Raw genomic sequence first — 19,788 nt, 5'->3', positions numbered from 1 at the left:
TGCCGCTTCGATGCGAAGCAGGCTATAGGCCTAGCGACGACCACGGCAGACAGGCAGCCGCAGAGCTCATCGCCCGGAGCGCCCGCGAGCGGTGCTGTTGCCGAAAGCTAGCAACATCAGCAGGTATGCTTTGTCGCCGCTCGAGTATAGCTGGCAGTCCTTCTGATAACAAGGTGATGCCGTGTTTTCTTGCAATATTTGTACACCAAGCCAAGCAGCGCTCAGGCACTGCTGCTCTGCGGCGAAGTACGACACCGGTTGCTTGCCGCTCTGTGTGTCCCTGCTTGCTGTGGTGTGGCAGTTCGGAAGCGGTGACTGGAGCGGCGCGCCGGATGTGTTTCCGGACATGCGTCTCCTGCTTTAGCCAGAGTGCACAGGCACTGACCGAACGAAAACACACAGCCGCTGCTGCTGCACTCCGCCTATGCCGTCGTTTGCTGCATGTTCGCAACGGAGAGAAAGACGGCGCTCCTCGCCGCGCCGCATCGTCGTGCTCTTTTTCGCGCACACGGAACTCTCTATGAATGGACGTGGATGCTTGAAAATCCAAAACAAGCGCGTTTGAGCTACGTTTTGATTTTGTGACGCGCCGAAATAGTCGCCAGCATCGGAATGCATGTCCTCGAGTGCGCCGAAGGTAGCACCTTTATTTTTGTGCTCACTATACGGCGGAGCGGCTACACGGTAGAAGGAACTTTTCGCTGCTCTTTCAATACTTCTATCATTTATTTTAATGTGAAAACAGACAGGTCACGGACGAGAAGAAAGAAGCATGCAGCTACTCCATGCGCTCCGTGCTCTGGAAACACAGCTTGTTTCCGTGCGCGTCTCTTCGCCGCGCTGGCTGCAAAAAGGCACACAGCAGCATGCCGGCATCGCGACTATAGCTTGGATCAGAGAGCCAATGTCAAGAAACATGGCTAGGACACAGAAACAAGAAAATTGCACTTGTTGTGGCTTCGCCGGGCGCCGTACTTTTCAATCTGGCCCGAGCGCATACCGGCAGGCGTATGCCCAAGTAATGGCGGAGGCACCGCGGTTTGCGCACCACACACCAGATGGCGCTGAATTTTCTAAAGGGTCGACCTTGATTGCATTAGATAGGATTAGATTAGATTGGATTGGATTGGATTCGGTTAGATTAGATTACATTGGATTGTATTCGATTGAAATGGATTGGATTGGATTGCATTGGTTTGGATTATGTTACATTGGATTGGATTGAAGTGGATTGGATTTTATTGAATTGGGTTAGATTGCATTGGATTGGAGTGGATTGCATTGGATTACATTACATTCGATTGGAGTGGATTGAATTGCATTGAATTGCATATGATTGGAGTGGATTGGATTGCATTGCATTGGATTGGATAGCATTGCATTGGAACGGATTGGATTGAATGGGATTGGTTTGGATTGGTTTGGATTGTATTGGAATGGATTGGATTGTATAACCGATGCATCACCACAAGTCTAACCACAAGCACCACACCAGCTACACTACCAGCTGTACCATGGCGTAGGTACGGATATTGCTTTCGCAATTACCGGGCTTAACCAAGCTAAGCCACAGCGAATTTTTTTCAGATAGAACAAACTTCCAGCCAAAAGTTGTAGACTGTTGTTCCGCTATACCAAGGGCTACCAGGATATCCTGCAGGGGAGGCGTACGTCGAAATGTGAATCAATTTTAAGGCGAAAGCCTTTAATGTCTCATCGTTGTAAGCAGCAGTTGTCGACAGAGAATGTCACGCTTTTCAGTTGGTCGAAACGGTCGTGACGTCACAGTGCGCCAATTTCAAACGGGGCCAATTGTACTTTGGCTAGTAACCATGCAACCAATTGAAGGGACCATATAGTGATGCTCCAAGTAAGTGGGACTGAGCTTAGTTAATTGCTTAATTACCCAATTAGCCTAATTAACTTCTCTAGTCAGGCCATATAAATAAATAAAACCTAGTAAGAAATTGGTCGAGTTCGGGAATCGAACCCCGGTCTTCGGAGTGCGAGACGAGCATGCTATCACTCCGCCATGCCAGCTCGAAGGTTTGGAATGAACAAAGGCACGTCTAGTGACCGAGATATGAGAGAGAAATACATTTCCTGCCTTTCCTCTTCTATATCCTCCTCCTCTTCCTTTCCTCAAAAACCAATTTACCGACGAGCGAGGCGTAGAACCGAATGGGCGATGGCGTTCTATGGACTCCCTGGCAGCGTTGCAAGACGCTCTCGCGTTCCACTCTTAGAGGCGAAGCTTAACATCTTAACCACATATCAGTGACCACACTTTAGGTCAAAAAAAGTGCCCCCCCCCCATGAATTTTTACGGGTGTCCACCGAGATATGTGAGACAGTTACTGCGTAATTTTCTTTCCTCAAATACAATTTTCATTTTCTTCATTACGGGCCATCTTCGTCTTTCTTCTTTCACTCCCACTTCCTCCGTTCCTCTACGGTGCGGTTCAGGTGTCCACCGAGATGACAGAGATTTACTGCGCCATTTCCTTTCCTCAAAAACCTTTGCGTTGGAACGGCAAGGCATCGCGCCGAACGGGTGGTGGCGTTCCGTGGACTCCCTGGCAGCGCTACAACACGCTGTCGCGTTCCACTCCTAAAGGCGAAGCTTAAGCTTAATAGCAGTTAATTAGTATTCAGACATTAATCAGTAATTAACCATTAATTAGTGATTTGTCATCACTTAGTAATTAGTACTCAATTACATGTGACGCCACCAGTGCCACAGAAGCACTGAAAATGGTGCGGAAAACGCTTTCGCCTCTACGCACTTTAGACAGTCAAAGTGCCCCCTGAATTTTTTGGGCATTGTTTCTTTCCAAGGCAAAATAAAAAGAACAAATTGCGACATTGAGACAGCGATACATTCCGTTCGCATAACCTAACGCCAAAATTAAGCCGCTTAGATGCTAGTGAGCGAACAAAATCAAGTCCTCCGGAGAAAGAAAGGAGCGCCGGGCAAATTTTTGAAGTAGCGGCCGCCATCCCTCGCCTCTCGTTGGGCCGTCACTGAAACACGCAGCCACTGATTTCCCTTTGAAAGGTTAAAAAATAGTTACCCGTTCGTTTTGTGCATCATCACTGGCAGCCAAGCGGCGATGCATTAAAAAGAAGAAATTAGGTATTTATGCGATAACGCAACCAGAAACAGCGCGGTTGCCCGATCGGCCGCACGTACCGACTGCGCGCAGGTTTCTGCTCCGGGAGTCCACGCCAGCGTCCCCCCGCGGCAACCGCTTCTGGAGCCCCACGGGCAGAGCGCCGCTTCTGCCACTGCAAAGCCTTCGAGAACACTGCAGTTATCGTGAACTGCGGTCATCTAGACACCATACGTGGACCAACTACAACCGGAGTGCGAGTGACACTCCACTTGCGACGTTGAGATTTGACGAAGTTCGAGTGACACACTCCGAGAGTCACTTCATCCATCATGGGCGCCCAAGTGGTTGCGCGTTTGAAGCGCATAAAGAACCTGTGTGCGTTCATCGAGCAGGCGGGCTTGACTTTCCGCTTGCTCTTTGCCAGGTAGTGCACGTGTGACATGAACGCCCCGTGGGCGCTACCTGGTCGCCCCACCCCGGCCGCAAGTGCAGTGTGTCGCGCACGCATACGTGTGCGCGGCTATGTACATAGTTTACTTCACCTTCTATAAGTGATTGTGCACAGTGGCCGCTCGCGCGCACTTATTTTCGAACAAAGCTTGGACATCTGCGCGCGAGCGGCGCCAACTTGATTACTTTTGTGTTTTGTAAATAGTGCGCAAAGCTTTCCCCTGTCCTTTCTTCTCCTTTTCACTTCCGCCGGCTGCAGCTCGGGTGCTTAAGATATTGGATAGCAATTGCCGCGGCCGGCAACATTCTTTCCTTCTCCTTTTTTCGTTTTTCTTGAACAAGCTACCACCACCACCACCACCACCACCCTCGATTTAAAGGCGCGCCGCCGGCCGCGCCATCTGGGGTAGTACGAGCGAGGCTGGCATAATCGTCTGCGCAGCCTTGGCAGCCTGCCAGGCCAACCCGCAGCTCGGCTATCTCGCCCGAAATCGGCACCAAATGCAGCGCGCTGCCTTTGAAAACGAACAGCCCGCCGCGTTTATCTCGTCTAGATTCCCAAAGCTTGGCAAAAGGACTGGAACGATCAGTGCCCTTGGCATATCCATGAACTCTGAAGCCCGTAGCGTGCTTCACACTTGACAACCTCGCTTCCCACTTGCGCGATGCGCGTAGTTGATGTGCAAAAAGACGCACTCGCGCATACGCAAGAAAAAATGAGGAACGGCGTGGGCCTGATGTCATTCGTTGGTGGTTGGGGGTCACTTCATTGGCTCTCGCCGACAAGGAGAAACTAGCTCCCTCTCCTTTAGATGAGTTAATGATGTCGGGATCACTCATGGAGGTCGCATGCCTTCATTTGCGTTTTTTTTAAAACTCCGTAAGGATGGTTACCGCCGCCGACAGCGGCCTATTCATCCTCATTTTCCCTGCCTCGTTCCCAAGTGGTACGCGTCGGCGCGTTACCAGTATGCTCTGGACACTAACAATAGGATGACGATGACAACAAAACCAAAACTCAAGATGGGTGCGTCGCACCGGCCTCCCGTGAGGTTCTCGGCGCGAAAGACGGGCCCAGGCGGCTCGCGAGCTACGAGATCGTATAACGCCGTTGCTGATGGCTAAGAAAGGGCAGAAGTAAAGGACCACTTCTATCGCAAATCAAGGTTTTTCCCGTAGTGATCCGCAGCGCGGTTGTGGCGGATTGTTATCATGCTAGGAGAGGAATGTCGATGTAGCGAAATATCATTGTTAGGAAGTATACTACAGATTTTACTGACTTCGTTAGATCGAGGATGGACTGTATTTAGTAGGTGTCTCCAAGACCCCAGATTTTATGGTTTTGGGTAATATTTTTCGAATAGACACGCTTCGAAGCGTCGGAATGTGCGTTGCTTCTGTTCTCCTCCGAAAACTCGAACTTTTAGTATGAGATGTTTTCAGATGTTTTCATGGACTGGAAATGACTTTCCAGTCCATGAAAACATCTTATTATTTGGGAGAGGTTTTGCCCTGCAGTGGGTGAAGTCAAGCTGAAGATGATGATGAGCATTTCATAGTCATTACGGTGTTTCCAGCCCCTGAAAATATTGATTATTTATCACAAGCAACCATAGCTTCACCTATAGGTTGCTAACTACAATATTAAATGTCATTATAAAAATGCGGTGTTACAGTCTAAAAAGATTATTTAGTGCCTTTAAGCACGTTACGCTGTCTCTAGATCATTTTCCTGTTTTCTCTCTTTCCCGGGAAGTTTTTAACTTAATACGTTATACTTTACGGAATAAATTATTATTATTATTATTATTATTATTATTATTATTATTATTATTATTATTATTATTATTATTATTATTATCGCTCAAATTTTGATTTGCCGCTTACTGCACCCAGTGTATTGCACCCTGTCTGCACCCTGTGTACGCTTTCCCCTGTATAACAATGGCAGATTGTATCACCTGTCACCAGACACTACCCGTGGATGGAAAATTCATGACCTGTACTAGTTGTAATTACTCTTACCATCTGGGCCAAAATTGTTCTGGAATTGCGCCAAACACCTTTAACACAATGGTATACCGCAAAACGGGACGTGTGGGTATGCAAGACATGCAGAGCGGCAAGAAAACGCGTAGGTGGTTCCAACTCTCAGTCTGATGCTGCCGAGGCCGATGAGGGTACGGGGGTGGAATCGGCATCGCTTTCGGAACTACAAGACATCAAAAAGAGCCTAGAATGCTTACCGGAGCTACATTCGAAGGTTGATTCACTGCTGCTTTTGCGAACCGAGGTGGTCACATTAGCCAAAACAGTTCATGAAATGGAGAGCTCAGTGACCTTCCTGTCGGAACAGTACGATTCAGTTCTCGCAGAAATGAAGGCAGCCAAGGAACAAGCACTTTCTCGAGATGAAGAAATATCCACACTGAGGACAACTGTCCACGCTCAAGCAGAACAGCTGGAGCAGATACAAGCGGAACTAAACGAGAGTGAACAATACAGTCGCAACATGAACATGGAAATCAATGGCCTCAAAGAAGAAGCGGACGAAAATCTGAAGGAAGTGCTTGGGGAGATCGCTGGAAAATTAGAAGTGCGAAATTTTTCTCTGTCGGAGGTTGAAGCAATTCATCGTCTACCGGGCAGGCGGGACTCTATCCCCAGGATTCTTGTGCGCTTCAGTTCTATTGCTTCGAGAGAAAAGTTGTTCGAAGCCCGCAGGAAGCTTGGAAATCTTTGCGAGCCTGGAAAGACCCAAACGATATTTTTTATCGAGAACTTGACTAGACTGAACCGAGATCTGTTCTGGCGTGCAAGGACCAGGGCTAAGCAAAATGAGTACAAATTGTCTGGGTTAAACGTGGCAAGATCTTCGCGAAGAAGACCGAAAACTCGTCTCTGCTCCGAATAATCAGACCAGCCGACTTGGATCGAATTGTCTAACTGCAATGGATAGTACGTGCTGCCAACTCCCAAACTTTCAGTCTTTCAAGGATAAATTTGGTCACAGCTCTGAGAATTAATTTACTATTGTGAACACAAATGTTAGAAGCCTCCGAAAACACTGGGAAGAATTTAAGCTAACTGCCACATCAGGAATCGGATTTGTTGACGTTTTCGTCCTGACAGAAATTAATGCTACAGATGCCTGCATGCACACGTTTTCAGTACCAGGCTACCAGTGCCGTTTCGTAACGCGGCCTCGTCGACGAGGGAGCGGAATCGCTATCTTTGTAAGAGACACGTTTGACATTGCACCCATCGACGTGATCATGCCGAATGCTTGGCGTTAACGATAACTTGTGGCTCTCGATGTCTGAGCTTCGTAGCTTTTTATCGGCCACAATACAACAGTGTTACCCGTTTTCTGTTGGAACTCGAGGAATTGCTGCGGTCATGGCATTCCGTGGAAGAACTATGCTTAGTAGGAGACCTGAATATAAATACCTTGTGTCCTGCAGCTGGCTCCGTATCCGACTATTTGTCCCTCCTGTCATCGTATGGTGTTGAAAATATGATAACAGCTCCCACCCGTGAAGAAATAGCTGGTGGCCATTTAACAACTTCGTGTCTAGACCACATCGCCTTACGAGCCCCCAACTACTCATTTGCTTCTTGTGTTATTTTGCAACGTTTTGCGGACCACTATCTTGCCGTTTGCCGTTCATCACCATCTTTTCTCAGCGAACCACCACACCCAATAACTTAATTTACCTTACTGTAATCAACCAGAAGGTCTTAGATAACCTAATTAGCAGTTTTAATTGGATGGCCCTAACTAATTCTAATTCCCCGCAAGTAGTCTATACCATCTTCTGCAACCAAATAAAGAAGTTCGAAGATAGTGCCAAGCGTGTCGTAATTAAGAAACGTAGAAAGGACTATAACTGGTTGACTGCGGACATAATGAATGCCATTTCATATCGAGACATGCTTTGGAAACGATGTAAACATGTCCCAAAAAATAAAAACCTACGTCTAGAGTACAAGGTTGCAAGAAATAGGGTAGTAGCTTTAATAAGGTCCAAGAAGCGCCAATTCTTTTTTCAAAAATTTCGCCAGTCGTCGAGGAATGCCGCAAAAACATGGTCTCTAATAAACCACCTTCGTGGTAAAAACGCTGCAAACCTTTCCCCGGTTTCCTTTTTTCCAGGCGATTCGGTTGAGGTCGCAAATTGATTCAACCATTTGTTTGCACTTCCTTGCGAAAACGCATCCTCGTGTCAAGCCGTCCATTCCACGCTTGAAAATTCACTCCCAGCATCCGCTTTTCTTCCTAGAATTTCAAAAAATGAACTTTATGAAATAATTTTCAGCTTTAAGAGCAATAAGCCTCCTGGTACTGACGGTTTATCAGCTAGTCTACTACAGAGGAACTTTGCAGCGATATCTAATATTTTTCTCTTCATGTTAAACGGCTGTCTTGATACCGCGTGCATCCCGAAAGAGCTTAAAACTGCGATAGTTAAGCCTTTTCAAAGGGGGACAAAAAGATGACGTGAAGAACTATCGACCCATTTCGATGTTGCCCATACTTTCCCATGTTATAGAAAAATTTCTTTTGAAAACCATGTCATCCTTTGTTGAAAAATTTTCGATTCTGTCGACTCGACAGTTCGGTTTTGTTACTGGTCGTGGTACGGTAGCCCTTCTGGAGGAATTCTCGGATGAACTGTTTTCGGCTTTTGATCAAAATGTGTTTTCCGTTGCTTTGTTTCTAGACATATCTAAAGCCTTCGATACAGTTCATCACGGAATTCTTCTACAGAAACTCTATTCTAGTGGTTTCAGGGGTCCATTTTACGATGTCCTTAAGAACTACCGTATTTTCCGGTGTATAAGACGCACCCTTGTATAAGACGCACCTGCCATATATGCAAGCTGTGACTGAAAAAGTTCGTATATAAGATGCACCCGTGTATAAGACGCACCCCAGTTTACCCAGTTGGGCTAGTGAGGCTTAATTAAACACGCTTGCGCGACTATCGCGAAATGCACCGTACCTGTGAGCAATTCTTAAGCAACGCTAAGTGATCGAAAAAGGCAACACTCACGCCATACCCGTCCACGTTTTAGCAAAAAAGAAAGAAAAAACGATACAGCTCCCCATATGTCCATAACAACATTTTATTTCTACTTGAAACCTTCGAAGTCTTCATCTTCAGATGCGCTATCAAAAGGTTCACCCATTTCTGGAAGCAACTCGGCTGAAACATGCACTATGTACACGGAGCAAAAAAAGTTGGAAAGGATGACTAAAAAAGAACGCCGGCTTGTCTTGACAATGGCGAGAAGCGCGATTGTCACCATCTTTTGGCGCTTCTCATTACTTTTGCTTGGGGACTGCGAAACAGCCGCGCGTTTGTGATCCCGGAAGTCGTCATCCCCGCCGTTTCGTGATAAAGATCACCTAGAATGTCGCGCTCGGCGGTCCCGGTATTGAAGTATTAACCGTGTTACAACCGTGTTATTGGTAGTGATATTTTTTAGGTGAAAAAAGCTTGAGCATGAACGGAGTAATCGATGAACTCGCAAAAAAAGATGAAGAATTCGCATATAAGGCGCACCCTTGTATAGGACGCGCCAGCAAGATTTTCGAAAAAAAGCCGCGTCTTATACACCGGAAAATACGGTATCTCACCGAGCGATCGCAAATGGTTCTTTTAGACGAGATCAAAAACGCAAGTGGTAAACTTCCTGTGAAGGCTGGTGTACCTCAGGGCTCTATACTATCACCTTTACTCTTCAACATATTTATTAATGATTTTACGCATGTAATCTCAAAATGTCTAGTATTTCAGTACGCCGAAGACACGGTTTTGCTCTCAAAACATTTTTCCTACGACATGGCCATCCTTAATCTGCAGAATAGTGTCCACAAAGCCATGACCTGGTTGAGTGATAACTGTTTAAAGGTTAACGCCTAAAAACCCAACTTGTTTGCTTCAGATCCCCTTTAAAATTAACAGTAATAAGCGCACCAGTTTTTCTACATAGCCACAACTGTCATCCCTGTCGATGCACGCCGGTCGCCTACACGAACTCGGTGAAATACCTGGGAGTATTCTTCGATAGTGATATGTCATGGCACAATCACCTATCGCATATCTGCAATAAGCTTAGGAGCGCTGCTTGGTTATTTTTCCACATTAAATCTATCGTTCCGTTTCAAATAAAAAAAACTATTACGCATGCTCTAGTCTACAGCACTCTCAGATATGGGATCACTGTTTTTGCTTTTTGCTCCACTCGATGGCAAAGCCGTGTTGATTTTTTGTTAAAGACCATATTAAGAAATATAGCCTACCATACTCCAACAATCGCTAATCCTAACATTTTTTCTGCACTTCGTCTTCCATGCTTCTGGAATCTGTTCGTCCAAACTGGTTTTACGGCATCTCTGGTTTAGTGAATTTAAAATAAGTTAAACTGCCCCCCGAAGCCTTCGTAACAGTGTTCGCTTTGTTGTTCCGCGATCTTCAACAAGATTCGGCGAAGCTAGGCGGTGTGCTTATGTGCCGAAAATTTTGAATGATTTGCCAGATGAGGTACTTTCGGTAACATCAAAAAATGCATTAAAAAGCATGCTTGGTTCTTTGTAAAGTGTATGTTCTCATTTCTGTAATCTGTACGCGTTGTCTGTTTTGATGTTGTTGTTTTTTTGTATATGTGTGTACGGTTCACCACATGTTGACATTAATCGTCCCAACTGTTAACCATCATTCAACACTTTTTTTCTGTATGCCGATTTGAATTATTGCACCCTCGTCCGCTGACTTAGCCGGGCCTAGTCCCTCAAGCCCCTGCTTTCTCTCTTAGTTCTCTTTCAGTTTAGGCCCCACAGGCGACAACTCGCAGGATACAACTTCTAAGTACATTTCTTTCAAGGTTATTAGTAATCAGTTTTATTTTAGCAGCAATCAGTTAAATACTTCTTTTATGGTTATCAGCAGCCAGCTGTTAACACGATCACCACTGCTTGTTGAAAGTGAAAGTTGTGCGCATTTTACCTCGAGGCTCATGTGTCCTGCTTTGTCGGGCAAACATTTTTAAAACTTGTAAAATTGTAAGAGACACTTATATAAATATTGGAGATAATGGTCCATTATTCTAATATGTAGCACAATCTTTCTTTTAGAGTGTTTCTATCGATCGCATCGTACAGTTCATATTGCCAATGGAAACCAATGGGGAACACTTTTGACGATTCCAAATACGTCAATATAAGAAAAAATACAAGACTGCCGTCGCGTGATCTGCGGGTATATTGTTATAGGGAAATCTTACATTATATGAAAAAAAAGTGCGTTCATAAATGGTTTCCCGCTCTTAAAATGCTTTCGTCCAGAATTACTGGGTTTGTGTGAACTGGATGAAAGCTTCCCACAGCTGTGTTTGAGCTTCTATGCTTTTCGCAGACGGCAGTTTGACAGCGCGGATGCACGCTCAGTATGAAGTCGTACGTGGCAAAAGTTGGACGATTAATGCATGCAGTGAACGTAAAGATAAACAAAGAGCATCTTGATGATGATCTTGAACTTGTCCACTAAGAAATACTGCAGTAGATGTGCAGGCGGAAACCTATTTGAAAGGGTAAAATGATACCAAATGTCCGCGTGCATCATACTCATCGACGAAAAGCTCGGTTTTGGCGCCACGGTGGTTCAGTGGCAATGGCGCTCGGCGGCTGACCCGAAACACGCGGGCTTGATACCGGCTGCGGGGTCGAATTTAGGCGAAATTCTAGAGGCCGTGTATTGTGCGATGTCAGTGCACGTTGAAGAACCCCCTCATAGCCTGAGTCGGTTTCGAACGTTAAACAATCATAAACAAAAGAAAAAGGCGCATTTTCACAGGAAGTTAGGAAGTCAGTGCAATGATACTTGGGTTCTTTTATCGTGACCTGTTTTCTTTCTGATTTTTTCTTACGTCTCTTATTTCCAGGTATGGCTGATGCAAGGTGTTTCCCGTGTTTCTTGCACACGCGCCATTGAGAACAGGAAGCAGAAGGCAAACAAGATTTCCTCGTGGTGTGCGTGTCACACCAACTTTTTTCACTCCCTGCCCTCCTTGTGGTAGACTCCCCCGGTGTTGCTCTCCCGTGTGCTTTTCTTTTGCCTTTACTATGTACAGGTGAATAGCAACCTTTACCTCCCGATTCTTGGCCGATCCCCCAGTGTGGGTTTGTGCCAAATCCGTTTCGTCGATGGGACGTGACCACTTTGTGCGCGTCGGCCTACCGCTGTTTGTTCACCCCATGGCTCGCAGACTCGGCTCCGCTGTGCACGTTCCTGGCCTCTTCGCGGATGCCTGGCCGTTGCTAAACAAGGAACGAGCTTCATCAACTTCAGGGGTGTCCACACCACGGTCAGCGCACCGTCTTCATCTTGGTCACCGGTCTCAGCGCTCGCCCAACGCCTTTCCTCTGCCCGGTTAAGCCACCGGACACACGGGGCACTCGGCGCTGGCGATGGGCGGCACAACCCGACTCCAGGACAAGGACCGCGGATGTCGCGAGAAGCACCCGCATGGGAGTCCACCCATCCCGGCAAACCCGTCAGCCGATCTCCTAGCGACCACCACGGTAATGTATTTTCGATTGTTTATTCCCTAGTTCCTGCGTTTAGATGCTCTGGCAGCAGTTGTATATTGTTTCTACATCGGACTACCCCGCGTTATTCAACAAAACCGGCTAAATGACCAATTTGCACGTCGTCCCTTCACCTTCCCATTGCAGTCAACAACCAATGTCTGGCCCGCCGTAATGTCTGGAGCGAAACATTGGGTTGGCACTTCGTGCTATGACGGCTCCGCTGACAATGACACTGACGGGGCCGACCATCACCGCCATTGTCATGGTTACGTGTTGGTCTAAGGAGCACGATGGACTGCAGTGCACTAGAGACAGGATTTCTCCGCGCTGCTACGGCGGTGTCTTCGGTGCTATTAGGTGAGTAGCGTTCCACAGGCTTCCTACATTACGCGTCCGCATTTAAACGGGGCTGCATGCGTCTCGCAACATACGGCTTCAAAAAGTGCGGGAAGAAACACGCATGGTTCTGCTGCCTGCCGTTGTGCAATCTGGTGAAACCTTAGCCTGAATGTGCGCGCCTATAGGCTCCCAGAGTGACTGAATAACAAGAGCAAGCCAAAACGACGAGACGTGCGACATGAATACAACCAGAAACCTACCCACATATCATTTTTCTGCTAGGTTCAAGTATAATATCAGCACTCGCGAAATATTGCAGGGTCTACCAAAAGCAGCAACGAATTCTTAGTAAAACAGCGCAACGCCTCGAAGCCAAACGAGGAAGGGACAGAACACCAGAACAATCTCTGACCAACTCGCTCACCAGTTCATGTTGCGCAACGACGTAGCTTTGCCGTGGGTGTAATTCATTTTAAGAGGAACGCGGTGGAGTACAGACACATGAAATCGTCTTTCATGTTTCGATGAGACACTGGATACCCAGTGCCGCCCCGCCGGTTTTCTGCTCGATATAAGATTTTTCCCGGTCTGCGGTGCTTTTCTTTCCCATGGGGTGCAATTCTCTGGAAAACGGTGTGTCAACAAACAGCTGCGTTTACTGGTGAGTGAGTCGTCCCGCCGTCAAACAACTCAAATCCCCTTAGTGTGGGCCCACTTAAGGCCACTTGAGGTCATAGTGAATTGGGCCGATTACATCGAGTAGTTTCGCCTACAGGCTGTCCTCTTATATGCATCAAAAGAGGAAGGCGTCCTTATGTAGGCTCCACTGAAATGCCGATGACACTCCCTGTAATCAAACCCGCGACATCGCCCACGTGAACAGCGTAGCATGTACTATATGCACGAGGCCATCTGACCCCAACGCAAAACCATCTCTAGCTTGGTTTAAACAATAATTTACCTTTTAGTACTCTCAGGCCTTGCATACCTTTTTTATACTCTTTTTCGACTCTCCACAAAGTTTGCATAAATTGCACTGAACGCTAAGGGCCCTACACATGTCGCAGGTTTTTTTACTGGTTTTGAGCAAATTCACCCACGTAACAACGTCACGATGATCTCATGGGGTCTTGATGGTTGGTCGGCGCCGAAATTGTAATTAATCGGGCCAACCTGCCCACTACTGCACTATCCGCAAGTTCGGAGGGGGAGGAGCGACAAACTTCACCCCGCTAGCCAATTAAAGATGAGATTCGACTGCTCACTGGCAATAGGGGCCACGCCTGATTAATCGTTTGCCGGTGGCATGAGGCGTAGATAAGTTCCGTAACAAAGCCCTTTACTTGCGCAAAGAACAATGGCGAAATATTACAACACCAACACAAAATACAGTCAGTTGCTCAGGCGCGAGACAATAAGAGCACCGATCCCCGACAAACGCGCTAATATGAGGAACACAAGGCTGATAACTACGCAACAGTTCTAATCGAGACCGAAATACTAAACAGAAGATTAAGACGAGAAACAGCGAGCGACAATACAAACAAAAGAGTTCAAGAGAGTCGGGAGAAAAGGTGTCTTATACCTGTGCTACACGGATACGTTGGAATGGCATTCGAGTCGAACGGCATTCGAAACTTCGAATGGCATTCGGAATGGACGGACCCGCGCGGTGCTACACGACCGTTTCCAAACGCATTCGAAAGCTTCAGTATTCTGTCGCCATGCTTCAGGGGCGCTGCTGCCGTCAAGTTTTGTTTTGAAAAGTATAGCAGCAACATTTAATTTGTATAGTTGTAATTCATTAGAAAACTGCACCCTTCTGCAATAAAACGCCTTTTCGAAGAAAATTTTGTATTTATCTATTACTAAAAGCTTCTGTGTTAGAAAAGAGGCAAGAGCCCACAGGCGTGACGTCATATGTATATATATTTTTTGCGGTCTGTTGGCTACACTGGTCTCTCACTACTGCGTTGCTCGTATAGTTGCTCGTGCTGGTCGCTCCATGGAGGAAGGAAAACTAAGGAGAGGCCCTTCGTATTCCCAATGCATTGGCGAGAATGTGGCGGAAGTGACGTCAAAATTTAGGCTTAAAAAGTCAGACCACTAGCAACGTTGTTGTTGTTGCTAAGAAAACTCGGGCCACTAGCAACGGCGTACGGCGTCGTTAGCGTCGTTGTTGCTAGGGGCCCGAGTGTTTCTCGGTGGCGGTGGACGGGCTTTCGGCACGGTGTGTTTAGCCTTGCGTGTTAAAGTCTTCATGCCTGGCGTCGTGACATTACGCACGCATCTAAGGTTGCTTTTAAATGCAGCAAATAACCGCTCATTTGATATTTTGTTCGTCAAACTTGGTGTCGTTACGCGGAGCGATCGATGCATTGAAATGAATCTCGCGAAAAGGTGGCACTCCGGAACAGCGCTTCGACACGCGAAGAAGCGTTGATTGTTTTGATAAGCGAACTTTCGCACCTCACCAAACAGTACAGAAACATGAAGCCGCTCTCGGCGATGCTGAGCTGCGTTTCGAAGGCCACACAGCGGGTGTACGGTAGCCCGAGGAGGATGGTGAGCTGAGCGGCGAGCAATGTCGTCTTTCTTCGCCTGGCGTCGGAAAAGGTTCACCGCACCTGTGCGCCGGTCTGTGTCTGGGTCAGGGTGTCGAACCGGAACCGAACCCGAACCCTAAACCGGAACCGAACCCGAATTTTTGCCCGGAACCGGAGCCGAACCGCACCCATATTTTTTTCGCCATCTTGGAACTGAACCCGAACCGGAACGATTCAAAGGAACCGTTCCGAACCGGTTCGGGACCCGGTTCAGCCCCACTTTTTTTGCATCCCGGCAGACTTCTTGTTTTCGGACAAAATGAGATGATCTAGCGCATAGATTTACCCACCCGTAGCTGTCTGCGCTTGGAAGTTCGAAAATGGTACACAGTATATGACAGCAAACTTTCAGGAAGTCTGGTGCCTGGGAAGAAGTCTAATTGACGCTTCTGTAATATACTACCGCCAATTCTAAAGACTTGTACGTCAGGTTGATGTGAAATCTTGAGTTATTACTCTTCCCCTTTTACATATTTTCATCAATCTTTAACCAAATTGTTAGGACTGCTCTAACTAAATAAAATACTGCAGACATCAAATTTTTGCTTGCGTGCTTTCTTCTTTCAAACGACGCGTAAGACAGTGGTGAACATGGAGCACCGCGTCGTATTCACCAACACATAATAAATAATTTATATTTGAATTTCTCGTTGACACTGTTTCGGTTTCATCAACACAACGATGGCTGTGACGTGTAGTGGAAATTAGGTCGCGTGAGGTGCAATAAAACGGCAATATAACTGCTGATACGTCGTTCATTGTAATTATATGTCTTGAAGCCGGCTGATTTAAGTGCTATAGTTAGTCAAAAGAACGTATCAGCGTTTGTATTAGTTTTCGCGTATCTCACGTGACCTAATGTTGAACTCATGTCACAACCATTATTCGGTTGATCAAAGCGAAAGAGCATGGGAGAAAAAATTATTTTGTAAATTATTTAGTGGCAGTACGCGAATAGCACACGGTGATCCATGTATTCTAATATCTATGTCGTCATTTGAAAGGAGAAAACACGGAATAAAACTGGGTGTTATAGTCGTTTTAGGACGGATTGAGAATGCCTTTCTTTTCTTTGCGTCATTTCCCGCAAATAGATGAAATATTAGCGCCAGGACCCAAAAACGTTGTGATGGTCGTTTATGAGGAAAAAAATAGCGCAGTAACTGTTTCACTTCTTCATGGACACCTGAACGACGCTGTAAGAAAGGGAAGAAGGTGGGAGTGAAAAAGAGAAACAGGCACAGTAGGGGAGGGCTCCGGAATAATTTCTACCAGCTAGGGATCCTTAAAGAGAAACTGCATATGTTTTAGAACTCGACGAGCTTAAAAGGGTCGAATGTGTGAAACTTCCAGGTAAAGTATGCGAAGTCCTTTTGGCCTAGCATTTGAAACGATGACGCAATCACCAATTAAAATTGCGACGGCCTTCAAGCTTCTCCGCAGCCCACAACGCTAAGTGGGGGACGCATGATTACGTCATCGAAAGTATCTGTGCATTTTCAACGCACAAACGCCTGCTTTGAAAGAAAAAAACCAACGCCGCCGAAGCCAAAAGCCCGCCGAACGTTGTTTGGCAACGTCCAACGAGGCATTGGCAGGACGCGGCTGACGGCAGCGGTAATTTGAAATCATACCCTCCGTGACATCACACTGCACTTCCCCGCGCTCCTCCGTTGCTTTGCGAAGTGCAAAATTTAATCGTCGATTATGGCACTATTTCAAATGGTAGTGCAAAAAAACTTGGCATGCTTTACCTGCAGCCTATATAAATTTGTATCCTTGAGTATCGCGAAATTCTCAAAAAGTGGTGCAGTTGCCCTTTAACGTGCACTGACATCGCGCAGCACACAGTGCCTTTTGCGTTTCGCCTCTATCGAAACGTGGCCCCTGGCGCTGGGTTCGAACCCGGGTACACCGAATAAGTCACCGAGTGCCCTAACCACTGAGCCACCGCAGTGGGTAGTGCAACATTTGCTTTTGTATACACTCGTTGTCTCAGACAGCAGGTTCTAAATAAAACCCCTCACGATGGGTCTGTAAGGCAATAAAGAAAAAAAATGGCTCAATGGCTGTGGAGCTCGGCTGCTGATTCCAAAAATACAAAAACCAGCCTGCCCCGTCGCACGTCGAAAATCCCCCGCTGGTATCCGTTAATCTTGAGCCCTCCAATACACCGTCTACCTTATAGCCCCAATGTCTACTCGGCACGTTAAATTCGAGATAGGACTATTAGTATTACCAAAAGAAGGATGTATAAATTGGTGCAGCTTGTTTTTCTATTTCTTTTTTTAGAATCTGCATATTCTTGTCTGAGCGCGACGAAAACAAGCAACGAAAAGCGGGTTCTTGGCAACGGTGGAGATATACTAATAAGAAAAAAATTAAATACCGATTACACAAAAGGGCAATGCGGAAATACATGCGCTCGCTGGCATGTGATAGTGATTACGCCCAGAAAGATGCTACTGCCATGAAATGTAACTGCGATGAAGTAATATCGTTATGCCGATTCGCTGAAACATTCTGCTTCTCAGAAAAAATTGCTGTCAGTCGCCAGCGCGCGGCTCCATCCGCTGTCCTCGCACTGCTCGATCTTGAATTCTCTGTCTGGTTACTTATATCTACTTCTCGAAGACGCCGCCAGGAGCCAAGACCTTCTGGCCGTCGTTTAGGCGGGGGGCCTATATGCCCTTCAGACTGTTGGCAATAAACGTTTTACAATCCAATCCAATCGCAGTCATACTTCCGGTTTTTAGTGTCTTGCACAGCAGGCTTATGATTGTTGGCGTTTTTTTTTCGTAAAACGCTTGGGCGACTGAATACGTTGAGACTTGACAACAATCTGCCTCGACTATATCGGGTAAAGGTAGGTGGGGGGGGGGGTATTGGTTTTTGAAGGTGCTTTTATACCAGTAAATGCCCGGATGTGCGCCCGCCGGAGTGTTCATCAAGGATGGAGGCTACACACCGCGGTTATTTTAGGGAAAGCAGGCTATACTACTAACGCAGTAAAAATAACAACTAAAAGAGTATGCATACTGTAACTTCTGACTCCGAGTGGGATTCGTACCAATGGCGGCGCAACAGAAAACTCAGTTTACAGATGCTTTAGGCTACTCCGCTATCTTCTAGGCATTTTTTATGGTTGTTGCATGGAATATTTGAAACCTCTGTGACCTTCCTCATGCCTTACTTGACCGCGTCGAATTCAGCGATCTCGGCATAAGGCCTCATTCCAACATAACTCCCTTTCTCCGCTCGCACATGAAAATTCCAGACGGTGCACAGGTCAAGAAAGAGGAACGAGTCGGGAGGTTGAACTTGCGCAGCATATTCTTTCTGCGTTAAAGTGCAGTGCTGTCTGAACTGTGCCCTCGTTGAACGCGGCGGTTCTCGTGTTCATCCATCATGCGGGTTTTCCACACGCTAAACAGTCCTATGAACACGAAGAGTTCGCACGGAATTCCGGAGGTTTTCATCGCAGACATAAATGTTAAAATGGAATGTATGATGTCAATGGTTTTTTTAAGACTGCTTAAGTATGTGCCGGAAGAACACAGCATCACGAGAAAAATATCATTTTGTGGCTCAATATCTTTTTGGTTGCTCGCACAGGTAGAAATGCACTGACCACGGCACAAACGTCCCTTTGGCGCGATGGTACATCTTAACATGTAAGGTCCATGTCTGAAGCATGAAAAAGGTTTTTGTGGCCGACTGAAACTACAGTCGAGCCCACTTATAACAAACCTGACGGTCACGCGGGTTCCGTTCGTTATATCTGATGTTCGTAGCAAGTGGATTCTTCGTACAACAGCCAAAAGTAATAAGACCGCTAAAAGTGGCGTTTATTTCTTATAAAACTGCGCTATGCGTGCCTACTTGTGCAATGCAGAGCCTGTCGCGGCTCTATCCAGGCTATCTAGGGTGGTAATGAGAAGGCAAGATAACCGCTGGTTCCTAAGGGTAACGGAGTGGATTCCAAGAGAAGGCAAGCGTAGCAGGGGGCGGCAGAAAGTTAGATGGGCGGATAAGATGAAGAAATCTGCGGGGATACGGGGGCCACAACTGGCGAAGGACAGGGTTAATTGGAGAGACATGGGAGAGGTCATTGCCCTGCAGTGGGCGTAGTCAGGCTGGTGATGATGATGATAACTAATCATGGATGAAGTGTTCATGGCAACTGGTGGCAGGTCGGCCACATAAATGAGATTCTTGGCAGCAGGGAGAGCTCGCACTTGGTGTTCAACGTCTTCGTCAGAACAGGCGCTTCTGCGATTTTGTGGTCCCCAGGAACGTAGTTATCCGAAGAAACATCTAGTCGGTTATGGATCACTTGATACACTGGTATAAAGAAAGTCAAGGTAAGGCTGTAGATGTATAAGTAGTTGAAGTAATGACCGATCACATTATTTGTCACCTGCCTTGTGGAGAGGCCGTACAGTTAAGTAAAAGCGAAGAATGAGAAAACCGAATGAATCAGCACAAAAGTTTCTCGCGAGCATGCCCAGAAGATACAGGCGAGCACTTAGTCCCCTATTAAGCACAGCTGCCAGAAAGGCGTTTTTTGTTGTTTTGAAAATAAATGCCTGAAACAAGTTGGTGGACAAATGGTGCATGACAGATTAAGCACTCTTTTTCACTCTATCAAGGGCGCAAAACATTCTGTTGACGCAAAGGT

This window comes from Amblyomma mixtum, chromosome 3, assembly GCF_055824585.1.
Source record: "Amblyomma mixtum isolate Tamu chromosome 3, ASM5582458v1, whole genome shotgun sequence".
Taxonomy (NCBI): domain Eukaryota; kingdom Metazoa; phylum Arthropoda; class Arachnida; order Ixodida; family Ixodidae; genus Amblyomma; species Amblyomma mixtum.
The sequence above is the reverse complement of the archived record's forward strand: the minus strand, read 5'-3'. Positions refer to the sequence as shown.